The following is a 23,915-nucleotide window of genomic DNA, read 5'->3' as shown; positions in this document are numbered from 1 at the left end:
TTTATCCTCAAGCTCAAAGCTGTTCTCTGCAATTGTTGGACTCGGCCTGTAACTGTACATAATAGAAAAATCAGGACGCTGTTGTACCACCTAAATTCATTACCTCGGGATCTGGATCAATAAGGTCCCCGTAATTTTTCAGTTTTATTCATCTTCTCTGAACACATTTATGTAAAATCGTTTACATTTATCGTTCTAAGTAACATATCTAAAGCTGAACATAAATGGGACAATTTAGACAAGAGAATTTTTCAACATTTTGGAAATTCTTAGTATTATGACCTGATCCTTTGTCATCTTTGTGCAGACATCTGCCCATTTATACGTAAAAGGAGAATAGGGACGCAAGCCATCATTTATTTATTGTGACAGTTAAAGGCCAACAACACTCTAAACCTGAGACTTCTAGTGTGAGTGCAGCTTGTCCTAATATCTAACTCCCCTGATGGCATTCACAAGGGTTCAGGAAGCTAAGATATGGAGAGTTGTTGGCATTGTCTGCACACTGGAGAGTTGGAAATGACCAAACATTTTTGTCCCTACAAAAGATCAGTATTAGCATCGGTATTCGTAAATAATTCTGTTCCTCATGAAATAACAATTATTTCATATTTTCTTAGAACTTTGCATTGCGGCGTTCCTCTTTTATTCCTCTTGGAAAGGTATGAATAAATTAACAACTTGGTGTTATCATTCCTGTTGTAAAAGTTTGTGTCCCTATACAGTCTGACACTCATAATTGATTGGACAGTTTCAGACTGTGTAGGAACACGCCCCATTAAAAAGGGTAATGGTAATACCCAGTTGTCAATTTATTGATACATTTCCAGAAGAAATAATAGAGCAACGATGCAATAATGAGTTCTTAGAAAAGATGCTCAAGAGTTATTTTATGGGGAATACAAGTATTTACTAATACAGACATGACAGAAGAGCCAATAGGTCCTATTTAAAGGGGCTGTACTCGGCTGTTTCTGTCAGTACCATAGACTTTGAATAGGGGCAGAGCGCAAGCTCGATCTCCACTTCATTCAAAGTCCACCTCACTGTGGTCGAGCAGTTAGGAGGAAAGCACACCATTCTTGCAATGGGTGGGGGTTACTGCTGTGGGGTCCCCCAGTGATCAGACAATTATCATCTTTCCGGTGGATAGGGTGTAATTGTCAATTCTGGCACAATTTCTTGAAGCAATTATTATGTACATGGCCTTCCTTCTATCTTAAAGGGGTATTCCTATCTTAGACATTTATGGCATATCCACAGGATATGCCATAAATGTCTGTCAGATGCAGTTTCCAGTTTCCGGACCTACACCTATTTTGAGAACGGAGAAACAGCGTAGCTCGTGGTTTTATGCTGTTTCTGCAACTCCCATTCCCTTCAAGCATATAAAACCGAGCTTAGCTCTTTCAGTAATTCTGTCCGCCTCTCAACTGCGTCTCTACCTAGCAATGGCAGCCAGCAGCCATGTCACCAGACAATAAAGGTCTAAAATGGGAATACCCCTTTAATGTATATATAATTATATCCAATCAAACTTGCCATTCTAGAAAAATAGAAGATAATGATTTATCATAAGCTGCAGAGTAGGAAGAAGCTGTACTGTATGCATTGTACTGTATGTAGAAAGATTACAGATCACTTAGACCATATTAAACCATATATGGTTTCCAGGTAAATAAAAACTAGTTGCATATAAAGTTGGTCGCTTAATTTTAAAAAGAAAATCCAATATTATTTTTTTTTAGTACACAATTGTTTCAGTTTAAGTGTTTGATAAACAAAATTATTTACATCCATAACTAATACGTTCAATATGTTCCATTCACCACTCATCAGGTAGGTAAACATATATCATTAATACAGTCAATGATCAATTAACGGGACTGTCTCATGAAGACAACCCCTGTCCATATGCCATATTAGGGCATGTGGACCTCATAGGGTCTCCGTTACATTATCTCTTACCATATGTCTTAAGCACCTATGGACGTTTTGCACTACTCATACACAGTCGAGTCACATTATTATGGCTATCCAGAGTAACTGCTGTGTGCAGCACAGACATCAGCTAGACGGGCTGGGAGTGACTCAATAAGGTGCTGGTAGGTTGTCTCAGGTATTCAGAGCCATGCTGACTGCAGTGCATCCCACATTTGCTGGAGGGTGCGTGGGGGAGGATCTATAAAGGCAATCGAGGTGATCCCACAGATGCTCAAGTAGGTTCAAGTCTGGCGAATTAGGAGGCCAGGGCAGTACTTGGAAGTCTTGGTCGTGCTCTTCCAACCACTGTCGGACATTTCTACCCGTGTGAAATGTTGTATTGTCTTGCTGGAAGATTCCATCTGCCCCAGGGAAGACAAACAGCATCTATGGGTGGACGTGATCTGCAACTATGAATTTATACCCAAATCGGTTCAGAGTGCCTTCCACATGGATGAGTGGGCCCAGACAATACCATTCCCCAGACCATAACGCTGCCGCCACCAGCTTGTGTTCTTCCAACAATGGTTGCAGGGTGTTTGTTCTCTGATGTCTCTCGCCTGACACGCAACGTCTATCCGTTCGATGAAGCAGAAAACTTGACTTATCGAAGGAGGCAACTCTTTGCCAATCATTGGTGGTCCAATTCCGATACTGCTGTGCAAATTGAAACCGATGCACCTTTGTTAGCATAGGAGCAGTGACCATCCGTCTGCTTCAGAGCCCCATACGCAGTAGGGTTCACTGAACTGTTGTTTTAGACACACGTCTGGTAGCCCCCTCACAGTGAGCTGCTCCACTGTAGTGTGTCGTTTGGCCCTCGCGTACATTTGTAGCCGACGTTCACCTCTCACATCAATGGCACATGGTGGTCCGCAGTTTTCATGTAGTTTATTCCTAATGATGCAATTTTTCCACTCCCGATACACTTTCACTACATGCCCCTTTTACCCATGGCAACAACGAGTGATATGTGATCAGACAGCCTATCGCACACCTTATATACCCACCAAGCCAGCCCACGACTCATCAGCTCCTTCATGGGCTACGGGCTCCCGACGTCGAAAGTAGGAGGTGGTCATAATAATGTGACTCAACTGTTTATAATACAATATGCTGGGCAGAGCTCTCTGTCCTATTATATCTAGTGTACACTCTAGCTGTGCTGTTGTTAAGCATTTTATGTGTGGGTTCCATAGAATCACTAAGTCTTATAGGATGCGACTGTTACTGCAGTGGGTGATGATTTTGAAAAGTTGAAGTAAACTACGACCTTCTGTGATCATCATGTCGTGTTTGCATTAAATTGCACTTTTAACCAAATTTAATTGATGAGACTCAGTATTGTGCAACCCCAGCCTCCCATGTTGCCCCAGCTGAGCACATGAAGATTTCAGCTAGTGTCTGTCAGTCTGTCTCAAAATTGCTCTTTAATGCTCAACTTGGATTTTATTATTCTTTTTATAGTTCTTTTAATCTTTCTTAAGGTATTACAATCATTTGTAATACTTTCAGCTCCACATTATCATATTACTTGCGTATGAGAGAAAAACCCAATTAAACTTAGGTCACGCACGTTATTTTGCTATTTATCATCTATACGATTTTCTAATTCCATTTGAAATTACTGTTGCAGCGAGAATAATGTTAGAATCCGAACTCATCCAATGTCTTTATCTATTTATGCAATTGCATTGGTTTTATCCTCGTGGCTGAACTGTTGCTCTTCAATTCATTGTCAGCAGACCCTAGAAGTAGCGGCCAGGCCTGTTCATAGCCAAGTGACATGTGCAGGACAGGGCATTGTTTGTAAATGTCACATGTTCAAGCTGACTATCATAACCTCTATGTCTGGATACTCCGCTGCTCATTCCAGATTTTCTTAACCCAATCAGGGCTGAAACATATACTGCACTGTGCTACTGTAAATAATAATGAATATAATATCTAGGCATGATCCAAATATGTTCTGTAAAATGGAAATGTTACTGGACCTGCTAAAAATGATTAAACATCATCGATGGAAATAATCTTTGCAATAATTGGTTGACAATTTCATGTGAAGGGTTTTTACGAGCAGAACAAAGAAAAAACATCTGATCTTATCAAAATGCACGTGATTTAAAGACAAAGTGTTCCAATATAAAACCTTTGTCTGATCATAGCCGAACCTTTGTTTCCATGGCCTATAAATAGCTGTGATATTATTTAGAAATCTCTATAGTACAAGGAGTTAAAGAGACTTTGTAACCAGTTTATCAATTCCCTATCTCCCAACTAATCTAATAAGCGCTTTGCTGCTGTGTTAGGCTATGTTCACACGGAGTATTTTGGGGGAGGAATATCTGCCTCAAAGTTCCAAACGGAATTTTGAGGCAGATATTCTTCCCCCAAAATACTCCGTGTGAACAGCAATTATCGCGCCGTTTTTCGCCCGCGGCCATTGAGCGCCGCGGGCATAAAACAGCGAGATATACGCTTTCTCCTGCCTCCCATTGAAGTCAATGGGAGGTCGGAGGCGGAAGCGCCCGAAGATAGGGCATGTCGCTTCTTTTTCCCGCGAGGCAGTTTTACTGCTCGCGGGAAAAAGACGCCGACGCCTCCCATTGAAATCGATGGGAGGCGTTCTCGGGCCGTTTCTGCCGAGTTTTGCGACGCGGTTTCCGCGTCAAAAAACTCGGCAAAATACCCCGTGTGAACATAGCCTTACAGTGTGATTTGTTTTAAAGAAACGTTTATTATTTTCAAAGTTATGAGCATTTTTCTAAATATGCTAATGTGGTTCTAATAGCCAAATAGAAGGAGACTCTTTATTTTCACTCTGGGCGGTGTAATGTTTTCTGTATGACGCTGTCCAATCAGCATACAGCTTCTCCCCCTTCCCTGCCCAGCAAGACAGTGTGATCATATAGTACACAACTTCCATTACCGACTGTGTATTCAACTGGCGGTATCTCCAGTTGTGTTAAACTGGAACTGCAATCCTGGTGTAATTTGAAAGATTAGAATCTCCACTTTCTTATGCCGCCAGAAACACTGTCCTAGGTGGTCCACAGCCCGAGATATGGCTGTTTGAAGTAATCCCTCTTCCCTCTAGAATGTCTCTCATACTGTGTGTGAAGCAGCTTCATGCTGATACGACGTCATCAGAGTCTGTGACGTAGCTCCACCTCAGGAGAATCGCTGCGGTTATCTCCCAGTTGTCTAATAAAGGCTAATTTACATATTTAGAATAAAGCTCATAACTTTTAAAATAATAAAAGTTTTGGGACACAATCTTCAACTAGCTAGGAGATAGGGCATTACCAAACTAGTGACAGAGCCTCTTTAACCCCTTAGTCACCACAATACGCCTTTTCACGGCGGTCACTAAGGGGCCTTAGGCTAGCCCGTTGCCGTTTCACGGAGGCCCAGTCTAAGTCCTGCACGGCAGTCTCATGACAGCCGGGCTCCTGCTCCAATGGCTGCGATCGAAGTTACTTGCATTTCACTTGTCTACAGAGTGAGCTCCCTCTCTCACCCATCGGCGGCCCGCAAATGCAATCGCGGGCCTCCGATGGGGTGCCATGGTAGCCGGGGTCCTGATAAAGGCCACCAGGTCTGCCCAGGGCATATGTCTATTAGGACGTGCACGTCCTAATAGATTGCCTGTCAGATTTACGTTGACAGGCAATAATGCTCTGGTATACTAAGTATACCAAAGCATTGTAGCAGCGATCTAAAGATCACATAGTAAAGTCCCCTAGTGAGACTAATAAAATAAGTAATAAATGTGAAATAAAAATGTATAAAAATTATAGTAAAAAAATAAATAAAACAATTTTTTCCCATAAAAAGTGCTTTATTTTGTAAAACTGTAAAAAAAAAAATAAAAGTACACATATATGGTATCACCGCGACCGCAATGACGCAAACAATAAAGTTGATGTAATATAAACCACAAGGTGAACACCGTAAAAAAAAATGCAAAACACAATGGCGGAATTGCTATTTTTTTCCATTGCTCCCCAAAAAAGTCATAAAAGTTAATCAATAAGTCTCATGTACCCCAAAACAGTAACAATCAAAACTGTGTCTCATCCTGCGAAAAACAAGCCCTCACATGATTACATTGACGGAAAAATAAAAAAATTACGGCTCTTGGAAAGAGACGATGCAAAAAGCAAATAATTTAGTTTAAAAGAGTTGTTATTGTGCAAAAGTCGTAAAACATAAAAAACCTCTACATATGTGGTATTGCCGTAGTCGTACTGGCCCATGGAATAAAGGTAATGTGTTATTTACGTCGCACAGTGAACGGCGTGAATTTAAAATGCATAGAACATTGGCAGAATTTCAGGTTTTTTTTTCTATTATCCCAAAACAAGTTAATAAAAAAACGATATGGACCCCAAAATGATGGCATTAAAAAGTACAACTAATCCCGCAAAAAAACAAGTCCTCATACAGCTATGTCGACGGAAGAATAAAAAAGTTAAAGCTCTATAATGCGACTATATTAAAACAAAAAGAAATAGCTTGGTCATTAGGGCCTAAAACAGGCTGGTCACTAAGGGGTAAGAATAATTTTTAACAAACATTAGATCTGATGGAAAGCTGTTGCTTTGGTGAGGAACTGTAGTCAGAATGTTCATAGTATCAAGGGTAAAAGGGGCTTTAAGAGCAAATATTAAAAATGTTTGTGCAGATTTACTAATACTATCTAAGTTTTAGACAGTGTAAACTTAGACAAGGAAGTTAGAAGATGCACCTGATATAAAGTAGCGCACGCTGTATGATAAATTTGGCACATCTATCTAGACATGTTAGCGACTTTTCTCTTCCATACACCACCTCTTGGTTGGCTTTGTTTACGCCATTTTTGTGCCTCAACATTTAGACCAGTATTTTAAGCCACACCCCAATTTTCACTAAGTCTTTCTCCCTTGTCGAGCAAGGCGCAAAAAGTGTCTAAAACAGTTAATAAATGTGGCACACAGCATGTTCGCCTGAATCATGGCTCAACTTGAATAGTAAATCTGCTCCAATGAGTTTTAACAAAAATATACTGTACATACCTCCCAACTACAGTTAAGGTACCCCTGTTATCTTGATAAAACACCTGTGATGCAGCTGCCCACACCAACTCCTTCTACATATATATATATATATATATACACTACCGTTCAAAAGTTTAGGGTCACTTAGAAATTTCCTTATTTTTTAAAGAAAAGCACAGTTTTTTTCAATGAAGATAACATTAAATTAATCAGAAATACACTCTATACATTGTTAATGTGCTAAATGACTATTCTAGCTGCAAACGTCTGGTTTTTAATGCAATATCTACATAGGTGTATAAAGGCCCATTTCCAGAAACCATCACTCCAGTGTTCTAATGGTACATTGTGTTTGCTAACTGTGTTAGAAGGCTTATGGATGATTAGAAAACACTTGAAAACCCTTGTGCAATTATGTTAGCACCGCTGTAAACAGTTTTGCTGTTTAGAGAAGCTATAAAACTGACCTTCCTTTGAGCTAGTTGAGAATCTGGAGCATTACATTTGTGGGTTTGATTAAACTCTCAAAATGGCTAGAAAAAGAGAGTTTTCATGTGAAACTCGACAGTCTATTCTTGTTCTTAGAAATGAAGGCTATTCCATGCGAGAAATTGCCAAGAAACTGAAGATTTCCTACAACGGTGTGTACTGCTCCCTTCAGAGGACAGCACAAACAGGCTCTAACCAGAGTAGAAAGAGAAGTGGGAGGCCCCGCTGCACAACTGAGCAACAAGACAAGTACATTAGAGTCTCTAGTTTGAGAAATAGACGCCTCACAGGTCCTCAACTGGCAGCTTCATTAAATAGTACCCGCAAAACGCCAGTGTCAACGTCTACAGTGAAGAGGTGACTCCGGGATGCTGGCTTTCAGGACAGAGTGGCAAAGAAAAAGCCATATCTGAGACTGGCTAATAAAAGGAAAAGATTAACATGGGCAAAAGCACACAGACATTGGACAGAGGAAGATTGGAAAAAAGTGTTATGGACAGACGAATCGAAGTTTGAGGTGTTTGGATCACACAGAAGAACATTTGTGAGACGCAGAACAACTGAAAAGATGCTGGAAGAGTGCCTGACGCCATCTGCCAAGCATGATGGAAATAATGTGATTGTCTGGGGTTGCTTAGGTGCTTGTAATGTGGGAGATTTGTACAAGGTAAAAGGGATTTTGAATAAGGAAGGCTATCACTCCATTTTGCAACGCCATGCCATACCCTGTGGACAGCGCATGATTGGAGCCAATTTCATCCTACAACAGGACAATGACCCAAAGCACACCTTCAAATTATGCAAGAACTAGTTAGGGAAGAAGCAGGCAGCTGGTATTCTATCTGTAATGGAGTGGCCAGCGCAGTCACCAGATCTCAACCCCATAGAGCTGTTGTGGGAGCAGCTTGACCGTATGGTACGCAAGAAGTGCCCATCAAGCCAATCCAACTTGTGGGAGGGCCTTCTGGAAACATGGGGTGAAATTTCTCCTGATTACCTCAGCAAATTAACAGCTAGAATGCCAAAGGTCTGCAATGCTGTAATTGCTGCAAATGGAGCATTCTTTGACGAAAGCAAAGTTTGAAGGAGAAAATTATTATTTCACATAAAAATCATTATTTCTAACCTTGTCAATGTCTTGAGTATATTTTCTAGTCATTTTGCAACTCATTTGATAAATATAAGTGTGAGTTTTCATGGAAAACAGAAAATTGTCTGGGTGACCCCAAACTTTTGAACGGTAGTGTATATATATATAAAAAAACAAAGAAAAATTAGCACCGTTCCTTCTGTGTAGGGTGCAAAAAATTCCCGTTCGGACACTCGACCAGTGTCCCAAATAACCAGCACACTCCAAGATACGAGACAGCACTCCAGTAGTAGTAGTAGTGAAAAATAGGATCACTTTAATCACCCCTTTTGCAACAGGGGTGATTAAAGTGATCCTATTTTTCACTACTACTGGAGTGCTGTCTCGAATCTTGGAGTGTGCTATATATATATATATATATATATATATATATATATATATATACACACACACACACACATACATATATACACATATATACATGCTCACATATTGTTTTTGCTTTCCGTCTGAGGTATACGTAAGGAGTATATGCATACAGTGGCATGCATCGCCTATAGGTTTCTATTGTAAAAAAAAAAAAGTACCGCGCAGTATACGATATTTACTTGATGCCTCTGTATAAAAAAAAGCACAGCAAACTACGCTTTCCTATACAATGAAAAAAATAAGTAAACCGACGCATGTTATGCCTATGGACGCCAAAGAGACACTCTTTTGGCATCCATCAGGTAAATGGGGTGTTATTTGTGTCAGGAGCTGTACCGGCACTTACACTGAGCATACAGCAAAAACGACTCATGAACAGAGCCTAATAGTTAGTAAGGGGGTTAATTAATAAGAGTTGGGGGGGGGGCACATAATTAGAATTCTTAAGTTTTGCCTTTAATTACATTTTACATTTGTGTGTCTATTAATAAATTAAGTAAAATGTAATTTGTTAAAACTGACATTGGTCGCTTAAATCTTGGAGGCCTTAAGAAGACTGACATATATATGCTGGGTATTAAGAGAGCACTGATTGACAAACCATTCTCTTTAATCCTAGACATGGAAGCTAGGATTTATAGACCACTGAGTAATATGACAAGCATCCCTATTTACATCCATTAAGATGTCTGTCTAAAAGACACAATCAAATAGAATCTAAACCTGGTCAATGGCACTCATGGATTAACAGCCCCATTTAAGTACAAAGTGGAACAGAGATAGAAGTAAATTGATTTTTATATATATATATATATATATATATATATATATATATATATATATATATGCAGAAAGCACCATTTCGTCATATTGGAGTGCTGCAAGTTTTCTCTTTTTATATATCATATATATCATAGCAATTGCTTAATTTTGGTGACATCACTAGTTTTAAAACCACAGGGAAAAGAGTCAGTGCTCATTCGGACGAGCTTAATACTCATCTGTTGAAATAACTCACAGCACACAGACCCATTAATTTCGATGGTGCTATTCAGACATGCAGCGAGTGTCTCTTGCGTGAAACTCATTGCATGTCCTATGTTGGTGCGTTTTTGCGCACCTAGTCGCCCATTGAAGTCCATGGGTGCGTGAAACCCACGTACAGCACAAGGACGACATCCGTGTGCTGTCCATGTTTCAAGCATCAGTTACATAGAAAAGCAGAGAAGTAAATAAAAAAAAAAAAAAGAAGTGCTTGCAAGGACGTGAAAAACAAATGCCACATGAAAAGCACACTGATGCCAATACACAACGCACACGGACATGAAATGTAGGAAAAACGCTGCGTTTTTTACGCGTGCAAATCGGACACGCTCGTCTGAATGCAGCCTTAAAGGGTTGTCTCATCATAACCCATTTCCATGTATATGGATGTCAAAGAGGGGTTTTAGGATTCCCTCTATGAGGTAGAGTGGATAACAAGTACCCAGTCCAGATGAATGACCGCAAGCAATTCTACATTTACCCTGTGTAAGCAGCCAACAGTAACTTTCCCCGACAAAACCAGTCCGGGTCAGTGCTAAATTATAGTGGAAAAGATAGTGAGAGCTGTCAACCACACTATATATGCTGGCTATAGACATTGAAAATGTCCCACGGAGTGCTATGGTTGGTGAGACATCGCCTGTTCTCAGAACCAACTCTGTGATGAGAAACCTTGATGGAAAACTGGCAGCCCAAATAATAAGTCAATGGGGTCCACTAGGACTCATCTGTATCCATTTGCCAACGGATCTGTAGCCATAGCTTAGTTGAAAATGTAAGCCATGACACGAATGTGGACTAATGTGGAGCCTAAACTACTACTATTGTGTAAAGGGTCAGTCAACAACAGACTTTCTTATTTTATATTTATATATATATATATATATATATATATATATATATATATATATATATATATATAATATATATATATAGGTTAGTACAACTACTTGACCATAGCAGCATCCAATGCATTAAAATACATATACAAAATAATGCTTTGTGGAAATTACTTAAAAGCTCTTGAAATTTAAAACTACAAATTTCATGTGTTTTATCCAATGTATTGGCAAAACAAGAAACATACTTTGTGCTTTTAACAAATTAACCCAACATTTTCTCCAATTACATTTCAGGAGGTTATTGATTTTGTGTTAACTGCAAGACCTTGCATCTGATAAGGAGTCTGCTGAAAGATAGGCTTTATGTTGTTTTTTTTCTTTCAGACAATTATGGGAGCGAATTCTCTGAGGGCAGAAGATGGTATCTTCTACTAAGCTCTCCAGTTTCATGTCAAACATACAAGATCAACCTCCTGCCAAACAATTCAAGCTCAGAGCACTGTAACAACCCTCAAACTGAAAACATATGCACGATGAAGCAAAAACACCATTGTTTTCAAAGAAATAAGTCTTTTTGTGGACACTAACTCTAGTAGTAAGGAATTCTTCATGCTTCAACTGTATAATATCGGTAAATATTTCTGACATTTGAAGGACACTTTTCTTGGGTAATAAATAGGGTACAGTTCCAGGAGACATAGATGTACACTAGGCTTTAATTTTCTCATACAAACAAGCTGGAAATAATTTGTTGATGTCAAGGCGTAACTTTCTGCGTACGGAGGACTCTTTAAGCTGACCACCACTAAATTATATATTGAACGCGTAGACACAAAATGAAGGACCTAGTGCAATTATCTGCATGACTTCAACTTGTAGTGACTCGTAGCCCGGGCAAGGAGGATTATGTTTAAGAGGAAGTTAATTATAAATAAGATATATCTAGAAAAGGGGAAAATGTGGAGTTAAGAGACAGTTGTGGATTACAAGAAAAGAATAGTGACTAAATGAGAGGAGACAATATGCCTCAAATTAAGTGATATGCAAACTGGAAAAATACAGTCCATTAGAATAGCAACAGAAGATTGTGAGCCCAACACTGCAAAAGTTTCTAAAGGCCATTGGAGGAAGGGATCGGTGGACCGAGGAAAGGGAAGATAGAAATCCCCTGCCCCACATGTAAGAAGAGTGTTCTCAGTGATAAGTCACTAGCTTATTCCATCTCTCTGCAATTCACACTTCTTTGTAGATGTACTCAAAACTTTGACTATTGGCATACATAGTGTAGTAGACGACAAGCGCAAAGCATGTTTGTGGGATGAAAAAAGCATGCACAAAGCAAGATATAATAAACTGGATCATAACAATAGGGGCAGTAGTTGCACCCAGGCTCGGTGCCTGATAGGGCCCAACGGCCGCATGAGCAGAAACCAGTATTATTGATGGTACAAGGTAGGTGGGGGGGGGCTGTTACAGATTTTCCATTGGTATCCAGGAGCACTAAAGGCGATGTAAACCTTTGAGGGTCATTTAAAAAAAAATAGAAATAAAATAAATGTGCTTATTTATTGATTAAAAAAAACATTTGCAATTGACTTTTATTAAAAATTATGTTTACTTTCGAGATTATGCTTTTTATGAATTCACTATTCATAGAAGCAGCATCTCTGCACTAACAGTCAAATCCGTCAGTGAACTGCAATGAGGACTCGGCCGTCAGCGCTTACTGTGTCCCCCTGATACCTTCTATAACCCTATTAATAATCATATCTAAGTTGATCAACTTAATAGAGTTATAAAAGGAATCAGAGGGTCTCAATAAGCGCTGACAGCCAAGCGGTCAGTGCAGTTCATTGACGGATTTGGCTCTTAGCGCAGAGATACAGCTTCCATGTATCGTGAACGCATAAAAAGCAGAATCTCGAAAAGTAAACCGTTTTTAATAAAAGTAAGTCACAAATGTTTTTAGCAATAAATATGTACATTAAAAAAATGCCCTTAAAGGTTTACATAGCCTTTAAGTTATGCCTATGATTGCATATACATGATAAGCCATAAATAAAGACAGAGAAGGAGGTAAAACTTATGATACAAAAAGTAGGCACAAAAGTAGAGATGTTTGGCATGGACAGAGTATGGAGGCTTGGAATGAAGATAGGTAAAAAATGACAATATTAAAAAATTCTGTTGTAAGAAGAGAGGAGAAAATCTGTAGATGGATCATGATATAAACACAGCAGGGTATGAAGGTGAGATGATGATAATATGATGAGAGAAGGGAAGTGAGAAAACAAAATATGACAAGAGCTGTAAAGAAAGAAGAGTTGATATAAAGAGAGCTGAGAAGATAGAAGTCATGATTATCTCAAAAGAGCAACATCAAAAATATTGTGATGGTTTGCAGAGAAAGAAGAAAGATATTGAGATAGTGTAGAAAGGATAGTAGTTAATATAAAGGAAGGAAATGACACGAGACCACCACAATACAAGAGGTATAACAGAGTTTAGGGGGCTCTGTTCTAGAGATAGATCTGGGACCCAGAGGTGGGACCCGCATCTAACATATATGACCTATCCTGTGGATATATCATAAATGTCGTTGATAAAAAAACTAAAAACTTTAAGTCACCTGACCACACTTAATGCGTTTAGGACAGGTCCTATGACTACACTACAGCTACATTTCGGCCTCAGCTAAATATTTCAAATTTTAGGTCAGGGGCAGATGGAGCCAAGTACTGTCATTCACTACTAGTGAATGAGGATGCGGCGGTCTGAGTGAGGAGGTCAGTGCGCGTCAGGTGACTGGACTGGTCCACTCCCGGGCTGGCACGCACCGGCCTCACTCAGACCACTGCCATACTTGACTGCCGCCCTCCTCCTGCCCCTAAATGTGAGTGAGTAGGGCGGACGGACAGGTCCAAGGAGGGAATGACACGGCAGCAGCGGCGGTCAGAGTGAGGTCAGAGTGTGCTGTGACGGGAGTGGACCAGTCCAGTCACCTAACCTCACGTCATTGATGTGAGGTCAGGTGACTGGACAGTGCCGGCCCTGGAGTAGACCAGTCCAGTCACTTGACCTGAGTCCCCTGACCTCACGTCACTGACCAGTCCACTCTTGGGTCGACATGCTCCGACCTCACTCAGACCGCTCCCGCGATACTTGGCTCTGTCACCCTTCTCCTGCTCCTAAATGCGAATGAGTAGGGCGGACGGAGCCAAGTAGCGAATGACACGGTCTGAGTGAGGTCGGGCCGGACATTCCCCACCCCTGCCTTAAAGGCTTTGTACACTTTTGTAGCAAAAAAATATTTTTTTATTTTAGTAAATCAATGTTTTTATCTGATTTTAAACAACTTTTAAACTTTTTATTGAATTTTTTTCGTTTTTAAGATACAAGATACATAGAGGATGTATTTAAAGTGTGTTTTGCTTCAAAAGTGTACGTAGCCTTTAACCCCTTAAGGACTGAGCCTGTTTTGGCCTTAAGGACACAGCCTATTTTTTCAAATCTGACATGTGTCACTTTATGTGGTAATAACTCCGGAATGCTTTTACCTATCCAAGCGATTCTGAGATTGTTTTCTCGTGACACATTGGACTTTATGTTACTGGCAAAATTTGCTCGATACATTAAGTATTTAATTGTGAAAAACACCAAAATTTAGCGAAAAATTGCAAAAATTAGCATTTTTCTAAATTTATATGTATCGGCTTGTAAGACAGGCAGTTATACCACACAAAATTGTTGCTAATTAACATCACCCATATGTCTACTTTAGATTGGCATCGTTTTTTGAACATCCTTTTATTTTTCTATGACATCACAAGGCATAGAACTTTAGCAGCAATTTCTCACATTTTCAAGAAAATGTCAAAAGGCTATTTTTACAGGGGCCAGTTCAGTTGTGAAGTGGATTTTAGGGCCTTATATATTAGAAACCCTCGATAAGTCACCCCATTTTAAAAACTTCACCCCTCAAAGTATTCAAAACAGCATTTAGAAAGTTTATTAACCCTTTAGATGTTTCACAGGAATTAAGGCAAAGTAGATGTGAAATGTTCAAATTTCTTTTTTTTTTTGCAGAAATTCATTTTTCATCTATTTTTTTTGTAACACAGAAAGTTTTACCCAAGAAATGCAACTCAATATCTATTGCCCAGATTCTGCAGTTTTTAGAAATACCCCACATGTGGCCCTAGTGCACTTATTGACTGAAGCACCGGCCTCAGAAACAAAGGAACACCTAGAGGATTTTGGGGCCTCCTTTTTATTAGAAAATATTTTAGGCTCCATGTCGGGTCTGAAAGGCTCTTGCGGCGCCAAAACAGTGGAAATCCCCCAAAAGTGACCCCATTTTGGAAACTACACCCCTTGAGGAAATTATCTAGGGGTATAGTTAGCATTTTGACCCCGCAGGTTTATTGCAGAAATTATTGGAAGTAGGCCATGAAAATGAAAATCTACATTCTTTCAAAGAAAATTTAGGTTTAGCTAATTTTTTCTAATTTCCACAAGGACTAAAAGGAGAAAATGCACCACTACTTTTGTAAAGCAATTTCTCCCGAGTAAAACAATACCCCGCATGTGGTCATAAACGGCTGTTTGGACACACGGCGGAGCTTAGAAGGGAAAGAGCGCCATTTGTCTTTTGGAGATCAAATTTAGCAGGAATGGTTTGCGGAGGCCAGGTCACATTTGCAAAGCCCCTAAGGGACCAAAACAGTGAAAACACCAAAAAACTGACTCCATTTAGGAAACTACACCCCTTGAAGAATCCATCTAGAGGTGTAGTGAGCATTTTGAACCCACAGGGGTTTCATAGATTTTATTAGAATTGGGCAGTGAAGATAAAAAAAAAACATTTTTTTCCAATAAGACGTAGCTTTAGCTCAAAATTTTTCATTTTCTCAACAAATAAAAGAATAAAAGAACCCCAACATTTGTAAAGCAACTTCTCTGGAGTACGGCAATACCCAATTTGTGGTCATAAACGGCTGTTTGGGCATACGGCAAGGATCAGAAGAGAAGGAGTGCCATTTGGCTTTTGGAGCACAGATTTTGCTGGATTGGTTTCTTGACACCATGTCACTTTTGCAAAGCTCCTAGGGTACCAGTACAGTGGAAACTCCCCAAAAGTGACTCGATTCACGAAACTACACCCCTTGAGGAATTCATCTAGGGGTGTAGTGAGCATTTTGACCCCACAGGTGTTTCATAGATTTTATTCGAATTGGGCAGTGAAAATAAAAAAAATCCTTTTTCTTCAATAAGACGTAGTTTTAGCTGAAAATGTTTCATATTCTCAACAAATAAATGAAAAAAAGCACCCCAACACTTGTAAAGCAACTTCTCCTGTGTATGACAATACCACATATGTGGTCATAAACTGCTGTTTGGGCACAGAGTAGGGCTCAGAAGGGAAGGAGCGCCATTTGGCTTTTGGAGTACAGATTTTGCTGGATTGGTTTCTGGGCGCTATGTCGCATTTGCAAAGTCCCTGTGGGACCAAAACAGTGGATCCCCCCCAGAAGTGACCCCATTTTGGAAACTACACCCCTCAAGGTATTCACCTAGGGGTGTAGTGAGCATATTAACCCCACAGGTGATTGGCAGAAATTGGTGTGCACTCGATATTGCAGAGTGAAAATGGTTTTTCAATAGATATGCCAATATGTGGCGCCCAGCTTGTGCCACTGGAGATACACACCCCAAAAATTGTTAAAAGGGTTCTCCCGGGTATGGCGATGCCATATATGTGGAAGTAAACTGCTGTTTGGGCACACTGTAGGGCTCAGAAGGGAGGGAGCGCCATTTGGCTTTTGGAGCGTGGATTTTGCTTGTAGTAGTTTTGTTTTGAGTCTTACTGGTGTTTCCGTTTATAATGTCGGGGTACATGTAAGGCAGGCGGAGTATATAAGGGGCATAGTCAGGTGGTATAGTGGGGTAAAAAAAAACAATAAAATTATCCATAGATGTGTATTACGCTGTGATCGATCCTTTCTGCACAGGCCGGTGTCGCACTAATAAATGGTCTTTACTTATTCCCCTTTTGGTCCACACTCGGCACCTTTGAAGTTTGGGGAATTTTGCTGGGAAGTCTTGTCCTGGTATAATACGGGCACCCTCACTTCCAGCAGATATGTTTGGGCCCTCCCCTTCCTGGTTCCCTAATTTTAGGGGTCTTGATAATTCGCCACTTGAAACAGAAGAAACGTTCCCCTCGGGCCGGCACAACTACATATTTTTCTTTCCTGATTTATTGGTGCCTTGACTAATTTTATTTTTTCATAGACGTAGTGGTATGACGGCTGGTTTGTTGCGGGACGAGCTGTAGTTTTTATTGGTACCATTTTGGGGTACATACGACATTTTGATCACCTGTTATCCTTTTTTATTTGGGAGGCATGGTGACCAAAAAACAGCAATTCTGGCATTTTTTTTAGTTTTTTTTATACAGCGTTCACCACGCATTATAAATTACATGTTACTTTTATTCTGCAGGTCAGTCCGATTCCGATGATACCTAATTTATAGCACTTTTTATGTTTTACAACTTTTTGCACAATAAAATAACTTTTGTAAAGAGAATGGATTTTTTTCTGTCGCCAAGTTGTGAGAGCCATAACGGTTTTACATTTTTAGTCGACGGAGCTGTATGAGGGCTTATTTTTAGCGAGACGAGTTATAGTTTTTATAGGCACCATTTTTAGGTACATGCGACTTTTTGATCACTTTTTATTAAAATTTTTGGAAGACAAAGTGACCAAAAAATAGCAATTATGTCAGTATTTTTTAGTTTTTTTTTTACGGCGTTCACTGTGCGGAATAAATAACATAATATTTTTATAGTTCAGGTCGTTACGGTCGCAGCGATACCAAATATGTATGGCTTTATTATTTTTTTCAATAATAAATGACTTGATAAAGGAAAAAGGGCGATTGTGTTTTGTGTTATTATTTGAAACTTTTATTGTATGTTTTACAACTTTTATTTTTACTTTTTTTACACTTTTTTTTTACACTTTTCTTTAGTCCCACTAGGGGACTTGAAGGTCCAACTGTTTGTTTGATGTTCTAATACATTGCACTACCTATGAAGTGCAATGTATTAGAACTGTCAGTTGTTCACTGACAGCAAGCCGATCAGGCTCCGCCTCCGGGCGGGGCCTAATCGGCTAACGTAATGGCAAATAGGAAGCCATTGTTAGGCATCCTGTTGCCATAGTAGCAGTCGCCAGCCTTGCCATCGCATGGCAGGGCTGCCGATTGCATACAAACCACTTTGATGCAGCGATTGCATTGAATCGCTGCATTGAAGGTGTTAATGGCAGGAATCGGAGCTAGCTCCGGTTCCTGCCGATAGATCGGGGTGTCCGCTGTAACATACAGCGGACACCCACTGCTGATGACGCCGGCTCAGCTTCTGAGCCGGAAGCTGAGCCGGCGCCATCTTGCCGATGGTACCGGAAGCCTCCTGGGCCCCGCCGACGACGGGGCATAGGAGGATTCCGTTACAGGCTCATCGGGAGGTAAGCATTAGCCCTCCGATCGCCTTTGCAGCCACCGGCAACCCAGCGATCACGTTGCTGGGGTGCCGATGGCTATAAACTCCTCACATGCTGCGATCTCTATTGAACGCAGCATGTGAAGGGTTAATCGGTCGGATCGGAGGCTAGCTCCGGTCCTGCCCGATACCTCAGGGTGCCAGCTGTAACATACAGCTGTCACCCGGCGGTGATGTCGCTGGCTCAGCTCCTGAGCCAGCTTCATCTCCATCACGTACAGTTACGTGGAGATGCGCGAAAAGGCCATCTCCCATCACGTAACTGTACGTGAAATGGCGCGAAGGGGTTAAGTGTATTTTACAATTTTCTCTTATTTTGTTTGCCCCTATATCTCCTGTAGCGTCCATGGCCGCGGGCCGTCGGGTTTGCACCTCCCAACACCCGCAGCCATGAATCCGTGAGCGCTGGTACCCGTCTCCTTCCTAGGAGATGCCAGCACTCACTTCCGCTCCTGTCTGCTGTGTCCCATAAAGGGCCAGCGCGCGCACAAAGGAAATCGTCATCATCATCAACTGCCATGATTTCCTGGTCTATAAGAAGGCCCCAGGCCTCCTGATCCTTGCCTGAGCGTTGTTCGTTTTCCCAGTCTGTCTTGCAAATGGTCCTTTAGTGTTTCCTGTTCCAGTTGTTACCCGTGCCTTGTTACCAGTTCCTGTTTCCCGTGCTGTGCCTATAGTAACGAGTCGTGCCACATCCTGTGTCATCTGCCACGTCTGAAGGAATCCGCCATGTCCTGTGTCAACTGCCACGTCCGGAGGAATCCGCCACGTCTGGTGCAACCTGCGGCACCTGTGTCATCCGCCACGTTTGGCGTTATCTGCTGCACCCATCTCCATCAGTGCCAGAGCTGCGGCCACTGTTTTAACTGTCCAAGTACCCTTGTGCGGGACATTGTATTGCTGGGGTTTCCTGTTGTTTGGCAAGCTGCCTCCCCGCTACGGCGGTACGGCCTAGTGGGTCCACTAACCCGCTTCGTGTAATCTCCCTAATTTTTCTTTTCTGTAACCCTGTTTTATAAGTTTTTTATTTCTCAATAAAGCTTTAAATAAGCTAAAAAAAAAATAATAGGACATTAACATGTACTTAAAGGGGCTCTGTCACCAGATTTTGCAGCCCCTATCTGCTATTGCAGCAGATAGGCGCTGCAATGTAGATTACAGTAACGTTTTTATTTTTAAAAAACGAGCATTTTTGGCCAAGTTATGACCATTTTCGTATTTATGCAAATGAGGCTTGCAAAAGTACAACTGGGCGTGTTGAAAAGTAAAAGTACAACTGGGCGTGTATTATGTGCGTACATCGGGGCGTGTTTACTACTTTTACTAGCTGGGCGTTGTGTATAGAAGTATCATCCACTTCTCTTCACAACGCCCAGCTTCTGGCAGTGCAGCACTGTGACGTCACTCACAGGTCCTGCATCGTGTCGGCACCAGAGGCTACACTTGATTCTGCAGCAGCATCAGCATTTGCAGGTAAGTAGCTACATCGACTTACCTGCAAACGCCGATGCTGCTGCAGAATCATCTGTAGCCTCTGGTGCCGACACGATGCAGGACCTGTGAGTGACGTCACAGTGCTGCACTGCCAGAAGCTGGGTGTTGTGAAGAGAAGTGGATGATACTTCTATACACAACGCCCAGCTAGTAAAAGTAGTAAACACGCCCCGATGTACGCACATAATACACGCCCAGTTGTACTTTTACTTTTCAACACGCCCAGTTGTACTTTTGCAAGCCTCATTTGCATAAATACGAAAATGGTCATAACTTGGCCAAAAATGCTCGTTTTTTAAAAATAAAAACGTTACTGTAATCTACATTGCAGCGCCTATCTGCTGCAATAGCAGATAGGGGTTGCAAAATCTGGTGACAGAGCCTCTTTAATTACTCACAAGATTTCCTTTTCAATAGGCTCTAGTGCAAATCCGTGTTTCCAATATATTACATCTATTATATAGACAAAATGCTACATATGGATGGATGAAAACATATGTAAGACCCCATAAATCGTGGCTTGGTAAGTTTATGTGTCTTGGCTGGTTGCAACAAAGGAAGCCTCAAACTAGGCCAAACTTTTTTGCCTTATTTTATACACAATTATATGACTCCAGTACTTAACATAAAACATGGGGAATTTATTTTAACAAAATAGTTTCTGCTGTTAACATTTATTGCTATATAATTGTGAATTTATGCACTTCCATTAATCATAGTATCCAAAAGCTCATCCTAACAAAAGTGGCATTGACCAGATATGGGCCAATGAAGACCAAGGTATTTACACAGAGAGAGAGAGACATTTTTACATATGTCCATATTGTGCAAAAGTCAGATACCACCACCATTTATTTATTTATTTAATTTTCAGTCAAAAAAGAGACAATGGCTCATTCCGTAATGCCCAAATGCTTCAATGGAAAAGGCCACGCACCATTGAGGCCACCTCGCTATTGAAATCTACAGAAAAAATGTCCACTGTGAATCCACTCTCCACTCACTCATGTAGAGGTCCCAGGACTAACACCGATCTATAATGTCTATATGCCCGAACAAGGCATATGGAGCGGGGCTGCCCTCAACAGACAACCCATGTATGTACTACTTATATGATGGTGCTAGTTCTGCTGCTCTACTAGATCCTGCAGTTGTCAGGAGTCATATTTTTTCTATGTCTTTTAATAATTTGTTCAACACAAGCTTAATTGAGTTGATAGCTTATACAAGATATAAAATACATGAATGTGTGGATAGTGAAAGAATATTAAGCAATGAATGTGTGGATGATGTATATACATGAACGTGTGGATAATACAAGAATACTGAAGCAATGAATGTGTGGATGATGTATATACAAGAATATTGAAGCAATGAATGTGTGGATGATGTATATACAAGAATATTGACGCAATTAATTTGTGAATGATGTATATGCAAGAATATTTAAGCAATGACTGTGTGGATGATGTATATACAAGAATATTAAAGCAATGAATGTGTGGATGATGTATATAGAAGAATATTAAGCAGTGACTGTGTGGATGATGTATATGCAAGAATATTGAAGCAATGAATGTGTGGATGATGTATATAAAAGAATATTGAAGCAATGTATGTGTGGATGATGTATATAAAAGAATATTGAAGCAATGTATGTGTGGATGATGTATATACAAGAATATTGAAGCAATGTATGTGTGGATGATGTATATACAAGAATATTGAAGCAATGAATGTGTGGATGATGTATATAAAAGAATATTGAAGCAATGTATGTGTGGATGATGTATATGCAAGAATATTAAGCAGTGACTGTGTGGATGATGTATATAAAAGAATATTGAAGCAATGTATGTGTGGATGATGTATATACAAGAATATTGAAGCAATGTATGTGTGGATGATGTATATACAAGAATATTGAAGCAATGTATGTGTGGATGATGTATATACAAGAATATTGAAGCAATGAATGTGTGGATGATGTATATACAAGAATATTGAAGCAATGAATGTGTGGATGATGTATATAAAAGAATATTGAAGCAATGTATGTGTGGATGATGTATATGCAAGAATATTAAGCAGTGACTGTGTGGATGATGTATATAAAAGAATATTGAAGCAATGAATGTGTGGATGATGTATATACAAGAATATTGAAGCAATGAATGTGTGGATGATGTATATACAAGAATATTAAGCAGTGACTGTGTGGATGATGTATATACAAGAATATTAAGCAGTGACTGTGTGGTTGATGTATATACAAGAATAATATTGAAGCAATGAATGTGTGGTTGATGTATATACAAGAATATTAAGCAATGACTGTGTGGTTGATGTATATACAAGAATATTGAAGCAATGAATGTGTGGTTGATGTATATACAAGAATATTAAGCAATGTATGTGTGGATGATGTATATACAAGAATATTGAAGCAATGAATGTGTGGTTGATGTATATACAAGAATATTGAAGCAATGAATGTGTGGGTAATGATGAAATGATGAAATCACATTGAAGATTAGGATTTCCTACAGCAAAATAAAGCACATTTATAAACTATGGTTTCACAACCAAAACAACAACTTTTCAGTTGACATTTAACCTTAAAATGTGAAGTTTCCATGGAAATGCTCAAATTGAAAATATTTTATCAACTTGTCATTTAACTTAAAAGTACATTCTCAGGAAGAAAATAATGTCTATTTGGATAAGAATCTATGTTTTAATAATCTCTCATACTTTCATATAATAATGTATATTTAGACAGGATCATCCCAGAAGGCATTATAGACAGTTGGGTAACACCAGTGAGTAGAGAGGCTTGTGTATGAGAATCCATCATTCTGGCCAGTCATTGCAATCACTATTTGAGCCCTACTGGAATAACATAGATACTGTCTATTATATATGAGATAATGTACCACCTACTATGAATTATAAGAATGTTAGGGTCCCCACATCCCAGCGACTGCAGAATTTATTTATTTTTTTACATTAGTGAGCATCATGTCAAAGAATTCTACAGTAGCTGTGGCAATGTACATTTATAGTACCCCCAGTAACTTCTTTGGTAAGAGAATATACTTAATGTGTGATATTACTTGACAAAGGATCTGAAGTCCTAATATGTAACTGTACTGGGCAAATAAAAACTGAACACTGCGGCTCTTGACTCGTCCTGTTGATTCTTATAATTATCTTAGGGTATGTTCACACGCTTAATAAAAAACGTCTGAAAATACGGAGCTGTTTTCAAGGGAAACCAGCCTCTGATTTTCAGATGTTTTTTAAGCAACTAGCATCGTTTTTTGCAGCGTTTTTAGAGCGGTTTTTCTATTGAGTCAATGAAAAACGGCTCCAAAAAAGGCTCAAGAAGTGATAAGGCACTTCTTTTTACGGCCGCGTAAAAAACGCCACGTGGGAACGGAGCGCCGTTTTTCCTATTGAAATGGGCAGACGTTTGGAGGCGTTCAGCCCCCGCATTTTTTGGGGCATTTACGGGCCCGAAAAACGTCTAAAAATAGGCCGTGTGAACATACCCTTACCCTTTAAATGCCCGTCACTCTTTAAAGGGAGTCTGTCATCACATTTTCACCTCTCAAATTTCTAATACTGCAATATAGGGAAGGATGATAGTTTGTCAAATACACCTATGTTGCCCAAGTCAGTCCATCGTGAACCATAAAGAAGTGCTTTTATTCCTCCGGGCGCTGTATGTAAATGAGCACTGAAGAGTCCTGCAATCCAGGAAGTGTCTTCCATTCTACGTGGTTTCTGCTTAGAATCCCAGCCACCGGGTTGCAGGACTCTTCAGTGCTCATTTACATACGGCGCCCGGAGGAATAAAACAACTCCTTTATGGTCCACAATAGGCTGACTTGGGCAACATAGGTATGTTTATAAAACTATCATCCTTCCCTATA

At 40.0% G+C, this 23,915-nt stretch overlaps 1 protein-coding gene and 1 long non-coding RNA gene across 5 annotated transcripts in view; one reads left to right on the top strand and one right to left on the bottom strand.

Moving 5' to 3' along the window:
* Window positions 1–23,915, bottom strand: part of LOC142652004 (sodium channel protein type 5 subunit alpha-like) — a 358,710-nt gene that overhangs the window by 292,227 nt on the left and 42,568 nt on the right. The window lies entirely within an intron of this gene.
* LOC142652005 (uncharacterized) overlaps window positions 1–23,915 on the top strand; it is a 94,166-nt gene that overhangs the window by 59,373 nt on the left and 10,878 nt on the right. The window contains exon 4 of one of the 4 annotated variants that reach the window (XR_012847757.1): window positions 11,301–11,547. This is a non-coding gene — a long non-coding RNA (uncharacterized LOC142652005). Of the gene's footprint in view, window positions 1–11,300; window positions 11,918–23,915 lie in introns of those variants that run through there. The other 3 variants (XR_012847756.1, XR_012847758.1, XR_012847755.1) reach the window with 3 other exon arrangements.

The sequence above is a fragment of the Rhinoderma darwinii genome, chromosome 5 (genome assembly GCF_050947455.1).
Source record: "Rhinoderma darwinii isolate aRhiDar2 chromosome 5, aRhiDar2.hap1, whole genome shotgun sequence".
NCBI classification, from domain to species: Eukaryota; Metazoa; Chordata; class Amphibia; order Anura; family Rhinodermatidae; genus Rhinoderma; species Rhinoderma darwinii.
Note: the sequence above shows the minus strand (reverse complement) of the source record. Positions and strands in the feature narration are given on the sequence as shown.